Genomic DNA, 14,192 nt, shown 5'->3' with positions numbered 1-14,192 from the left:
CCTCCAATAAAAGAGATTAGGCATGTATATATGCATGTGCATTTCACAAACCCTTATTAAGATTTTAATTTGCTATCAAGGACAACTTGTCATATGAAGAGGAGACTATTTTATGATTCATTTGCCAAGTGTGACTGTGACAGCCAAGATTAATTTAATCGGGGCTTTTATACATTAGTATTCAAAAGGAACCTAAGGCAGAGAGAAGTGCCTGGTTTTGTTTTATTTTAATAATGAAGGAAGTGTGTGCTGTTCTCTGTTTTGATGATTACAATGAGCTGGTGGAGTAAATGGTTTCGTAGTTAAACACAAATTTGTGTGTGTGGATTGTGTTTAGGAATGAAAGCTACTTCAAGCTGTATTTCAACCCTTTTAGACAAGTGCTCAAATGACACGGGGTCATAAAAAGCAGGGGCTGTAACATTTACTCTGGAAAATAAATGTTTACCTTGAGCAGCAATTGACATTTCTAGCTCATTATGTGAATGTCAAGCACGGTTTCAAGTCCCTCTCCCAGCACCAGTGCGAGTACCTTGGCTTCAGGCCTTGGGCCAATGTCAGACTGGTTCACCTTGACTTTAAAGTGGCTTACCTTTACTTCCTAGAATTCACATTCGTGTCAGGAATGTGATCTCCACATTCATAATGAGCGATGCATGTTCAGAGAGGAAATAAACCTGCAGGAACCATGGAAACAGGAAGAGCTGCACACGTGGGTGGCCCTCGTTGCACGGCACCCCATCAAGAGGGCTGTGCTATGAGGTTTAACCCACCCCGCTGAAACCAGGAGGCCTCCAGGACCACAAGGTGCTGCTCAAAGCCTCCATCCTCAACCTGACCTCTGACCCACACTGTGCCTGTTATCACCTCTAGGCACTATGGTTACTGTTGCTAGTGGTGATGCAGCCACAGAAACCTCAGCTAGCACAGGAGCCCCGTCCTTTCCATCACCTCCTTCCTCTTCTCCTGTTCCTTTTTTTTTTTTTTTTGCCAAACACACATAATCCATGGCCATTGTAAGTAAAATCCTTGAATCTTCTGCTTTTGTTTCCATTTTACTAATGCGAAGTTTTCCTATTTTCTTGTCTTAATTGCAGCAACATAAAAATCTTCATTCTGATGTTTCTACCTATTGTTTCTTTCTCTCAATGTAAGTCTATGGAGAAAATCACACACACTTCATTTCTGTTTTAGTTGTTCAGTCACTGAGTTATATATGATTCTCTGCGACCCCATGAACAGCAGCTCGCCAGGGCCCCCTGTCCTTCATTGTCCTTCATTATCATTATTGAGAGTTTGCTCAAACTCATGTCTATTGGGCCAGTGATGCTATCTAACCATCTCATTCTCTGTTGCCCCTTTCTCCTCTTGCCCTCAGTCTTTCCCAGCATCAGGGTCTTTTCCAGTGAGTCGGCTCTTCACATCAGGTGGCCAAAGTATTGGAGCTTCAGCATAAGTCCTTTCAATGAATATTTTAGGGTTAGTTTCCTTTAGGATTAACTGGTTTGCTTTCCTTGCTGTCCAAGGGACTCTCAAGAGTCCTCTCCAGTACAATTTGAAAGCATGAATTCTTTGGTGCTCAGCCTTCTTTATGGTCCAACTCTCACATCTATACATGACTATTGCAAAAACCATAGCTTTAACTATATTAGTAACTTTAATGATTACTACTGAGAGTTTATCATATGCCAAGAATTCCACAAGCTTCCTGAATTTTTAATTATAGACAGCCCCATTACTCTCAGTTATCTAGTCTGTGCCATGCATTTAGCATTTCCATAACATTTCAGTATTATTATTGTATGTAAGTACATACAGTCTGACTCCTCAACTACATGTAAGCCTCTTATAGTTAACTATTGTGTCTTACTATCTATAACAAAGGTCTATATAGTCAAAGCTATGGTTTTTCCAATAGTCATGTATGGATGTGAAAATTGGACCATAAAGAAGGCTGAGCACTAAAGAATTGATGCTTTTGAACTGTGGTGTTGGAGAAGATTCTTGAGAGTCCCTTGGACTGCAAGGAGATCAAATCAGGAAATTCTAAAGGAAATCAACCCTGAATTTTCAATGGATGGACTGATGCTGAAGCTGAAGCTCCAATACTTTGGCCACCTGATGTGAAGAGCCAACTCATTGGAAAAGACCCTGATGCTGGGAAAGATTGAGGGCAGGAGAAAGGGGTGACAGGATGAGATGGTTGGATGGCATCATCAACTCAATGGACATGAGTTTGAGCAAGCTCTGGGAGACAGTGTTACTAGACAGGGAAGCCTGGCATGCTGCAGTCCATGGGGTTGCAAAGACTTGGAAACAACTTAATGACTGAACAACAACAACATTGTGTATGATTATAATAACAAAAGCGACAGAAAAATAAGTTTTAAAGTCAAAGAAACAGATCCAGCATGGAGTCAAAATAGACTCTCCTCTATTCCAATATTATTACCTTGCTTGAAATATTTGTTTTAAATGAAAAGACATGATGTGTGTAGCATGGTGGAGGACTGGAGAAGTGGGGAGGGGTCCTTTCCTGTGTAAACTCTCTGAACAAGAAATATTCAGTGTGCAGCCCTTAATTAAAACAGCATTTTATAATGTTAAAAATAGCTAATTCTTATTTAGAGTTCAGGCTGTAGGTCTAAAAGGAAGAACTATAATTTTTTTTTAAGCTACAAGAAATATCAATATTCTCCATTATTACTGATAATTGGATTGTGGATTAAAATTGAGGAATGAGTTTCATAAAAGTGTTTTTTGTTAATTGTTTATTATTACATTATAATATTCTAATAGAATATACTAAAGACCTATTTTACTATAAGTTCACACTTCAGATTTTTTGCATATTGTATATCACATATTTTTTAATTTTTAGGTATTCAAATACATGAACATATATAATGTATCCCTGAACTACAGTTTGATGTGAAAAATCCTATACCTCACATTTTATTCTTTTTTGATGTTTCTTTTTCTTTTCTTTTTTTGGTGGGAGGGTGGGTTTCTTTTAAAGCTAAATTCCTGCACTAATTTTATCTTACCTGAATTACAACATCCATTTTTGGGGGGCCACACTATACAACATATGGACTCTTAGTTCCGCAACCAGGCTTTGAACCCATGCCCTCTGCAATGGAAGTGCAGAGTCTTAACCACTGGACTACCAGGGAAGTCCCTATAATAAAGTGTTTTTTAAGATGTTTACCTAAGATGTTATGGAAAATTCGATGAATTTTGGGGCCAACCCAATAAGTTCACTGTAAAAAACCCTGTTTTATGCAGTATCGCTGTCCTAACACGCACAGCATTGTGTTTTTGCTAGTAGATGACAATCGATAAAGCTCTTATTTGATTCCCTGAGGCCTTAGTGATAAAATGGCAAAATGAGATGTACAGACATGATGTTCTCTTAAGATTTCAGAAGATACAGTTTTAGGTGAAGGGAAGGATAAAAGAGAATCTAATAGAGGAAATGCAGAGCCTTCATTAAATTCTGAAGAAAGGCAATAATGTAATTAAGCCAACAGGGAAGAGAAAACTCAAGATAAGGGAATAATTCAAACCTAAGCTAGACTCCAAAATGTCCACAAAAAGTAATGAGACAGAGTGAGAAAACCAGGTTGGCTGGACTGGAGAGATGGAATGGTCAGCTTTTGGAGACAAAAATTGAGAGCCTGTGACTTTTTTTTCCCTCAGTAAGAGGAAACTGACAGAAGTTCTTGCATGTCCCTGGGGGTGAGGAAACAAGCAAAAAGGCAGGTCAGATCACGTGGGGAAATACTGTCCTGTCTTCTACAGATGAGTGCCCAGATTCTGGAGTCAGATGTTTCAAACCCACCCCAGCTCCATCATTCATGGGCTCTGTGATTTGGGTAATTAGCCTGGCTTCTCTGTGCCTCAAGTAGTCAGCACCAAAAAGGAGGTTATAATCCTATCTCAGTTGGTCTCATAAAGTATGGATATGTTAAAGGTTATATGGAGAAAGGGGGAGGTTGCAGAGGAAGGGCTGTGAAGGTTTGGGAAAAAGGGAACTGGAACCGAGCAGGACTCCATGGACCTTCCCAGAACAGGCCTTCCCTGTATCCTCTGCTTTAGCTCCTCTCTGAAAAGTACCTAATGAATAGACAACGGTATCTGATGAACATTTCCTGAGTTGTTTCACAGACATGAAAACCCTCCACCAAATGAAAAATGTTAACTGCTTGCCGACAAAGGTCTGTCTAGTCAAAGCTATGGTTTTTGCCGTAGTCATGTACAGATGTGAGAGTTGGACCATAAAGAAAGCTGGGCACTGAAGAATTGATGCTTTCAAATCGTGGTGCTGGAGAAGACTCTTGAGAGTCCCTTGGACTGCAAGGAGATCAAACTAGTCAATCCTAAAGGAAATCAACCCTGAATTTTCAATGGAAGGACTGATGCTGAAGCTGAAGCTTCAATACTTTGGCCACCTGATGTGAAGAGTCGACTCATTGGAAAAGACCCTGAAGCTGGGAAAGACTGAGGGCAGGAGGAGAAGGGGGTGACAGAGGATGAGATGGTTGGATGGCATCACCGACTCAATGGACATGAGTTTGAACAAACTCTGAGAGAAGGTGATGGACAGGGAAACCTGCAGCCCATGGGGTCACAAAGAGTTGGACACGACTCAGCGACTGAACAACTGCTTGACAACCATGAGCACACTGCCCCAAGCCTCCTGGAGCCTAAGGACTGACAATGTTAACCTTGGTGACACCACCCTGCTATCTCACCATCAGTCAATCAGAGAACTGTGCACAGAGCTGATCTCAAACTCTGAGACACCCTCTCCCTCACTGGGCTTTTGAAAGTGCTTTGAGGAAACCCTTCAGGGAGCTCAGGCCTTTTTAGGGCAGGAGCCACTCATCTCCCTGCAAGGCCCTGCAGTAACCCCTTTCTGTTCCAGACTGTGATGTTTCCATGTATTTGGCCTCACTGTGCCTTGAGGACATGGATTTGTGCAAATAGCACCAGGACAAGATGAATGGAATAAAAATTGTTAGCAGCTATGGAGAGTTAGTCCCCACTTGATCCTGTGGGGAAGTACCCACAGCTCAGGGAATTTCTCTCCATCCATCTACAAATAGCTAGTCTGAAATAGCATCCTTTAATTGTGAGTAAGAGTACATTAACTGAATTGTTACCAAAGTGATAAACCAAAGCCTCTTTGGTGCATCACCAGAATGATGGCATAACTTGGTTAAGGGCTCATTTTCAAACCACATTCCTGAAGTGGTGCTTGACCTGTAATTAATAGTGATACTGAAAACCTTCCTGCAGCTTTTCAAAAGTGTCCTATATGGAATGAGAATATCTCCTGACATATCAATAAACAAGAAATATCACAGCCAACAGGGATTTCTGGCCTTCAAATGTGAATGCGGGCTTACCAAAGTGGGATCCAGCAGATGGCTTCAGCCCCTACAGTGACTGCTGAGGAGCTGGGGGAATGCACGAATCAGCCATCTGCCACACTGCCACTCCTTAAGGTGAACAAGGAAACAGAATTTGGCCCCAGATAGCCGAGGTGTGATGAAAGGAATGGATTCAGTGAGTCCAAAGGCTGGCATCTTCCCATACCTAGAACACTAAGTTCCTTAACTTGATATCTGATCTTTAATATTCAGACTGACTGCTCCCTTTGTTGCAAACTTATATACAGCCTGACTCCCCCTCCTGCCTCCTTGGAGCAGTTTTCTCAGAGCTACTGAGATGCTGTTTCCCTGTCTTGGGGTCCTAAACATTCCCACCAAATAAAAAAACTCTCTACTTTGAGGTTGTGACTAATATTTCATTGACACCTAGTACAACTTGGAAGGTTCATCAGAAAGAAAAAAAAAAAAAAAAGACCGCATAATTGATAAACACAGCAAACAGGTCACAGTTCTCTTTGGCCTGAGAATCTGCAACAGTTTTAAGACTGTATCCCACTTAGCATAATGCTCTTGACGGTCACTCATGCTGTTATTCTTTTTCATCATCATAGATTTTTTACTGGGATGTACAGATAAATACAAATTTAAAAGGATCGACTGTCATTTGACCTCAAAAGAATAGAGACATAATTACCAATAGTCGGTGTGTCCGTGGAGGATCTGCTTACTTCATTGTTCTGAAAGCCTTGGTCATCGTCAGGGTAAGTCTTCAACACACCAGAAATGCAGGGCTTACTTTAAAAAGCATTATTTTGCCCAAGGAAAGGCTTTTAATATCACATCTAGTTTCCATGTTTGTTTGGGTGAGCTTCTGACATGACCATGACTTATTTGCCTCCCTTCTTACATCATTTGGACTGAAGGAGAAAGTCTTTCGACAGAGATAACCCCAAAACATGGGATTGAAATTGTGATGCTTTGCAGTCAGAAAGACTTTTCCTGCTTAGAAAATGTTTCCTCTGTAACACAGATGTGCTTTTCAAAGCCTTGGAATTTCCTCCTTTGAAAATATGTTGAGTCAACTGAATTTTTAAAGAAAATAATTATACCCTGAATTTGGCTCTGCTGAAAAAGCACACAAGAACTGCAATCATGCTTTTTATATGTGTTTTAAAGTTTTCCTGGAGTTTATCATGTGAGGATGAACTGAAGAACTGTGGTCCTGGGATTAATGCAGACTCGATCTTCAAAAGAATGAGAAAGTGCACAGAGGTGAAAAAATGTGCCAACATGCTTATTATCATTAACCTTTAGGATCTGAAATGTAATATTCAAAATCTGTATTGATCATTATTTGTAATATGTTTCTTGTTAAAAAATTTTTCTAGTCAAATGAAGATTGAGAATGGGTAAGTGTATGACGATGGTAAGAAGGTTCCTTTATGTGTTTCAAGTTCGGGGGGGATTACAACTACAGACACTGTTAACGTATCTTTCCACAGCTGGCTGCACCACTTGTGTTCCCAGCAGCAATGGATGAGTTTTGTTTGCTAAGTATTTCTGTCAGCGTTTACAGAGCCGGCCTTTTCTGTTATTGTTGTTCAAATGTAGTGGATCTCACTGTGGTTTAATTTGAATTTCTCTAATGATTAAAAAGCAAGAGAGTTCCAGAAAAATATCTATTTCTGCTTTATTAACTATGCCAAAGCCTTTGACTGTGTGGATCACAATAAACTGTGTAAAATTCTGAAAGAGATGGGAATACCAGACCACCTGACCTGCCTCTTGAGAAACCTGTATGCAGGTCAGGAGGCAACAGTCAGAACTGGACATGAAACAACAGACTGGTTCCAAATAGGAAAAGGAGTATGTCAAGGCTATCACCCTGCTTATTTAACTTATATGCAGAGTACATCATGAGAACCGCTGGGCTGGAAGAAGCACAAGCTGGACTCAAGATTGCTGGGAGAAATATCAATAACCTCGGATATGCAGATGACACCACCCTTATGGCAGAAAGTGAAGAGGAACTAAAAAGCCTCTTGATGAAAGTGAAAGTGGAGAGTGAAAAAGTTGGCTTAAAGCTCAACATTCAGAAAACTAAGACCATGGCATCTGGTCCTATCACTTCATGGCAAACAGATGGGGAAACAGTGGAAACAGTGTCAGACTTTATTTTGGGGGGCTCCAAAATCACTGCAGATGGTGACTGCAGCCATGAAATTAAAAGACACTTATTCCTTGGAAGGAAAGTTATGACCAACCTAGATAGCTTATTCAAAAGCAGAGACAATACTTTGCCAACAAAGGTCCGTCTAGTCAAGGCTATGGTTTTTCCTGTGGTCATGTGTGGATGTGAGAGTTGGATTGTGAAGAAAGCTGAGCACTGAAGAATTGATGCTTTTGAACTGTGGTGTTGGAAAAGACTCTTGAGAGTCCCTTGGACTGCAAGGAGATCCTACCAATCCATTCTAAAGGAGATCAGCCCGGGGTGTTCTTTGGAAGGAATGATGCTAAAGCTGAAACTCCAGTACTTTGGCCACCTCATCCAAAGAGTTGACTCATTGGAAAAGACCCTGATGCTGGGAGGGATTGGGGGCAGAAGGAGAAGGGGACGACAGAGGATGAGATGGTTGGATGGCATCACCGACTCGATGGACATGAGTTTGAGTGAACTCCGGGAGTTGGTAATGGACAGGGAGGCCTGGCGTGCTGTGATTCATGGGGTCGCAAAGAGTTGGACATGACTGAGTGACTGAATTGAACTGAACTGAATGATTAAAGATGGTGAGCATCCTTTCACGTGCTTATTTGCTATTCATATATCTAATTTGGTGAAGTGTCTGTTCAAACCTTTTTGCCTGGTTTTTTATCGCTTCTGTTTTTTCATCATTGAATTCTGAATGCTCACAGCTTATTAAATATATGCATTGATAAGAAACACATAAGTAGAATATAGTTTGCCTTTTCCTTAACAGTGTCTTTACAAACTCAGTTTTTAATTTTGGTTAATTCTATTTCTTCATTTAGGTGAAGGATTTTTGGTTTTATGTCTAGGAAATCTTTGTTAAACTTGAGGTCACAAGGGCTTCCCTGGAGGCTCAGATGGTAAAGAAACTGCCTGCAATTTCCTGGCAGTTTCCTGCAAAGAAACTCCTGCAACCCAGGAGACCTGGGTTCAATCCCTGAGTCAGGAAGATCCCTTGACCAAGGGAATGGCTACCCACTCCAGTATTCTTGACTGTAATATTCCATGGACAGAGGAGCCTGGCAGGATTATAGCCCATGCAAAGGGCTGGACACGACTGAGAAACTTTCACAAGGTCACAAAGCTTTTCTTCTATGTTTATTTCCAGAAATTTGATACGCTTTAACATTTAGGTCTACAATGCATTTTGAGTTAACTTTTGTATACATTGCAAAGTAAGGACCAAAGTTCAATATTTTTGCATATGGATGTCCCTAGTAGTATTTGTTGAGAAGACTATTCTTCCTCAATGGAATTACCCCTGAAACTTTGTAGAAAATCAACTAACAATATTTAGCGGGTGCATTTCTGGAGGCTTCTCAGATCCCTCGATTCATGAGCCTATCCTTTTGCTAAGACCGCACCATCTACAGCAGATTCATAGGAATCCTTAACATCTGGACATGTGAGCTCTCCAACTTTATTCTCCTTTTTCAAAATGGTTTGGGCTAACAGTCCTGTCCTTTTGAATTGCCGTTAAAATTTTAGAAATGGTTTGCCAATTCTTATGAAAAACCCGTGTGATTTTAACTCAAATTGTATTAAATCTCTTTATTAACTTGGGGAAAATTGAGTTATCACCATATTCAGCCTTACTGTTCCTGAACAGATCAAACCACTGTGTTTATGAAAGCGCCGTTTCAGTGTTTCATTCGTGTTTTGTGGCTTGGGCATACAGATCAAGCACATACTGTTAGACTGATACTTAAGGATCTCGAATTATTTTGTTCTAGTGAAAATGGCTTATTTTTAAACTTCAACAATTGTTTGTTGCTAGCCTGTAGACATGAAATTGATTTTAAAATACTAATTTGCTAACCTCACGAATCTGTTCTAGTAGCTTATTTTCTTCATTCCTTTGGATTTTCTACTCAATTGTCTGTGAATAGATATATATACACAGGATATAAGCCTTTTATTTCTTTGTCTTCCTTTATTTCATATCTAAGATGACTGATATAGATTTCTGTCCTGTTCCTGATTTTAGGAAAAGAGCATTCAGTCTTTCACCAATAAATACATTTGAGCTACAGGTATTTTATAGATCCACTTCATCAGGTTAAGGAAGATCTCTTTTAGTGAATGAATTAATAGTGAACTATGTCAATTTGTTTTTCCTGCATCTATGGAAAGACCTTGTTTTCTTCTTTAATCTATTATTATGATACATTACATTGCTTTTAAATATTTAACCAGCCTTCCATTTCCTGAATAAACGCCACGTTTTGCAGTTTTTACATATTTCTGGGCACAGTTTGCTCATTTTGGAAACAGTATTTGCATTTATATACAGAGGGATGTTGTCAAGGCTATGGTTTTTCCAGTGGTCATGTGAGTTGGACTATAAAGAAAGCTGAGAGCCGAAGAATTGATGCTTTTGAACTGTGGTGTTGGAGAAGACTCTTGGACTTCTTGGAGTCCCTTGGACTGCAAGGAGATCCAACCAGTCCATCCTAAAGGAGATCAGTCCTGGGTGTTCATTGGAAATACTGATGTTGAAGCTGAAACTCCAATCCTTTGGCCACCTGATGCGAAGAGCTGACTCATTGGAAAAGACCCTGATGCTGGGAAAGATTGAGGGCAGAAGAAGCGGATGACAGAGGATGAGATGGTTGGATGGCATCACTGACTTGATGGACATGGGTTTGGGTGGACTCTGGGAGATGGTGATGGACAGGGAGGCCTGGTGTGCTGCGGTTCATGGGGTCCCAAAGAGTCAGACACGACTGAGCGACTGAACTGAAGTGAACTGAGAGAAGGATGTTGGTCCATAGTTTCACGGGGAGGTTTGGTGTCTTTGGATTTTTTGGTACTGCTGGCCTCATAAAATGAGTTGGAAGTTGTCTCCCAAACCTCCTTATTGTAGAAGAAATTATGTAAATTTTTTATTATTTCTTCCTGAAATGTTTGGTAGAACTCACTACTGAAACTTCCTCAATCTGGAAGAATTTTTTTTTTTTTTTTGCCACACTGTGGGGCATGTGGGATCTTCGCTCCCCACCAGGGATGGAACCAGTGCCCTCTGCAGAGGAAGCCTAGAGTCTTAATGACTGGAGCACCAGTGAAGATCCTGTTTGAAAAACTTAACCGCAAACAATTATGTACTTTAATAGATACAACACTATTATCCATTTCTTCTCAAGTGACTGGCAGTTCCTTTAATGTCCTAGGGAAATTTTCTCTGCAAATATTTTAAGATAGCTCAAATCCTTTTCACCAGTGCCAAATCATTTTTTGCCTTTAGTATCTGCCGCACTGCAATATTACTTTTTCTAGTCTCAGCCCCCTGGAACTATTTTCACCTTTATCATCTACCCAAAATGTAATATTGTTCATGTCTCACTCTTTCTTGCTGCTGCTGCTGCTGCTGCTAAGTCACTTCAGTCGTGTCCAACTCTGTGCGACCCCATAGATGGCAGCCCACCAGGCTCCGCCGTCCCTGGGATTCTCCAGGCAAGAACACTGGAGTGGGTTGCCATTTCCTTCTCCAGTGCATGAAAGTGAAAAGTGAAAGTGAAGTCGCTCAGTCGTGTCCAACTCTTAGCAATCACACGGACTGCAGCCTACCGGGCTCCTCCGTCCATGGGATTTTCCAGGCAAGAGTACTGGAATGGGGTGCCATCGCCTTCTCTGCACTCTTTCTTAGCAGTCTTTTAAAGGCTCATTCAAATTGCTGAGTATATAAATTCTTCCCAGCACATTAAAAATGGATCTCTACCAAAAGCCTCCAGCATCATCTCCACTCACATTTTCCTAAGGTGAAAATCATGGCCTACAGAAGCCAGACTGCTTGTGCTTCTGTGACTCAACTGCATTGCCCACACTATAGCTTTTACTGTAACTTTCTACCATACTTACTATGCAGACAGTCGTAAGCATTTTCTCTATCCCTAATCACACATATCCTCTCATTCAGGAACCTTCTTTGATTCTCTAGGGAGAGGCACTTTTCCCTCATTCACTCATGCTGTTTCATCATATGTAATTCAGGTATTTACCATATTAGTTTAGATGGTGGCGATGGTTTAGTCTCTTATGTCATGGATGACTCTTGAGACCCTGTGGACTGTTAGCCTGCCAGGCTCCTCTGTCCATGGGATTTCTCAGGCAAGAATACTGAGGTAGGTTGCCATTTCCTTCTCCAGGGAATCTTCCTAACCCAGGGATTGAACCCGTGTCTCCTACATTGCAGGCAGATTCTTTACCTCTGAGCCACCAGGGAAGGTTAAATACATATACAAACATAGGAAAGTTGAAATTATCTAAGTTTGCCTCCCTAACAAGGCCAAGCTTCTAGAAAACAGTTAAAGTAATATTATATTTCTTTTTCAGTCCCTTACTCCTAGCCCAGTGTCTGAACCTAAAGTAATACCCAGTAATGTTTGTTGAACTATTCTGGGTTACAGAGCACTGTGGTGGGTAGATTCTGGTGTTAAGATGTGACTATAATTTGTATATCATTATCCAGCATTCCTATCATTGAACGAGGCCCTGCCAGTAGCAGAAAGAAAGTAGAGAGTAACCTCTTCTAATCACTCACAATACCCTTTAGGCTCACAGATCACCTTAAACACATGATCAATGTAGACAATAATTTCCCAAGCACAGTTATCTATACACACACACACACACATACACACACACCAATTTTTCCTGAAATTTCATGAAATTCATAGAATTCTTGACCTCCATCTGATTTCCAATGTGTATACAGGCTTTCCATCCTGAGTTGTTCAAAAAGGATATCTATAGCATCCAATAGGATCAGATGAGCCGGGGGGAACGGAAGAAAGAGAATTAAAGAGATCTGAAAGAAGGCAGCTTAGAGCAGATCCAGAAAGTCTGTGTTCAGCGTTTGGTGGAGATCATCAGAGTACGTTAAAAAAAACTGTGAGGCTGCTGGCTTGACTGTCTCCATTGGTGTTCATCGGAGGTGTGAGTGCTCCAGAGGGATCATCATGAGACCCTCCACTGTGATCCACCAGTGACCAGAGTTGTTGCTGACAGGGGTGGAGAATTAATAGGGGCAAAAGCCCTATTCTTTTGAGGAGAAAAACAGTGTTTTGAAGAGGAGTGTTTAAGAGCTGTTCCATGACAAGCCTGTGGTGAAAGGAGACAACCCGAATGTGCAGATCTCTGAGGACAGAGGCCATCCTCCACCCCTGCTTCTGGGGCCACTCCTTCCTGCTCTCCTATTCCACTGACTACATCCCCACTAAGCATTCCTCTTTTAGTCAATCTCTCCCCTCAGCATACAAATATACTCAGCCCACTAACAAACATGCCACAAGAAAGAAAAAAGAAAAAAACACAATTAAGATAACAACAGCAAATAAGCTCCAAAACAGAGTATCTTGACTACAACCTTCTTTCACCCACCTTTCAATTCCCCAAATTCTCTAAGTAATAACATTAAGTGTGGACTCTGACATCTTAACCTACTCTTCCCCCTTTCACCCCTAAATCTACTGCAATTTATCTAGCATTCATGTGCATTTCACTGAAACTGCTCATATGAAGGACACCAGTGAATTTTTCAGCTGACCTATTTTATCCCCACTTAAAATATTTTTCAGTTGGGTGTCTATGATGCCTCCCTATAAAAATTGAGCTCTTTATAGATTTAAATTTCAGAAAACTTAAGTAAAAATGAAGCAATCTACAAGAAAATTTTTTTCATTTCACAGAATTTAGTCACATCCCTTAAGAAGTCTGAATAGTTGATTAATCAACAGTTCATAAATCAATAAGGGCACTATTATTTTCTATTTTCAACATAACCACCTTCAGACTATTATCAAGGGGTGTGTGTGTGTGTGTGTGTGTGTTTAGCAAGAACAAAATCATTCGCCATACAAGGTAGGGAGAGTTTCTCCCCAAGCATTTTTTTTTTTTTTTAGTAGCCCCTCCTAACGCAGGTCACACACCTGGCTATAAATGACTCAAAACCAGGGGAGGAAGGACCCTCTTTTTCCTAAACATAAGATCCTGCTTAGCCGTAGGCCCCATGCCAACCCACAAATGAGTCCATCTCATAGGGAAATAGACCACCCACCATGATAAGCCTGGACTAATGACCATTTTCCAGACTCCTGTAGACAAGGGATGGACCCACATTTCCACCACCAAGAAGGAAAAAGCGGGAATAATGTTTGTTGGGTGGACAACCAACAAAGTCTGAAGTTTTCTTTGTACCGGATTTTGTTTCTAGTATTCACCTCTTAAAGCAGTAGTATGAATAGAGTTGTTTCGGGCCTCTCTCTACTCAGTTTTTTTGGCCTCAGAGAATGTTCTTAGCTTCCCCGACCAGGAATGGAATCTGAGGCCCCTGCAATGGAAGCGGCAGTCTTAATCCCTGGACCACCAGGGAAGCCCCTCGCCATTTTCTTCCCCTACCTTTTCACTCACTTGGGTCTATCAAGTGCACGCTCTTGACTTTGAAATCTACATTTCTGAGGGAGATAATGAGCCTGTTCCAACGAATACCTCCTTAGACCAACAAGACAGGAAATCTAAACTGACCTCCGCCGTGGACACAAACACAC

The sequence above is a fragment of the Bubalus kerabau genome, chromosome 13 (assembly GCF_029407905.1).
Source record: "Bubalus kerabau isolate K-KA32 ecotype Philippines breed swamp buffalo chromosome 13, PCC_UOA_SB_1v2, whole genome shotgun sequence".
Classification (NCBI taxonomy): Eukaryota; Metazoa; Chordata; class Mammalia; order Artiodactyla; family Bovidae; genus Bubalus; species Bubalus kerabau.
The sequence above is the reverse complement of the archived record's forward strand: the minus strand, read 5'-3'. Positions refer to the sequence as shown.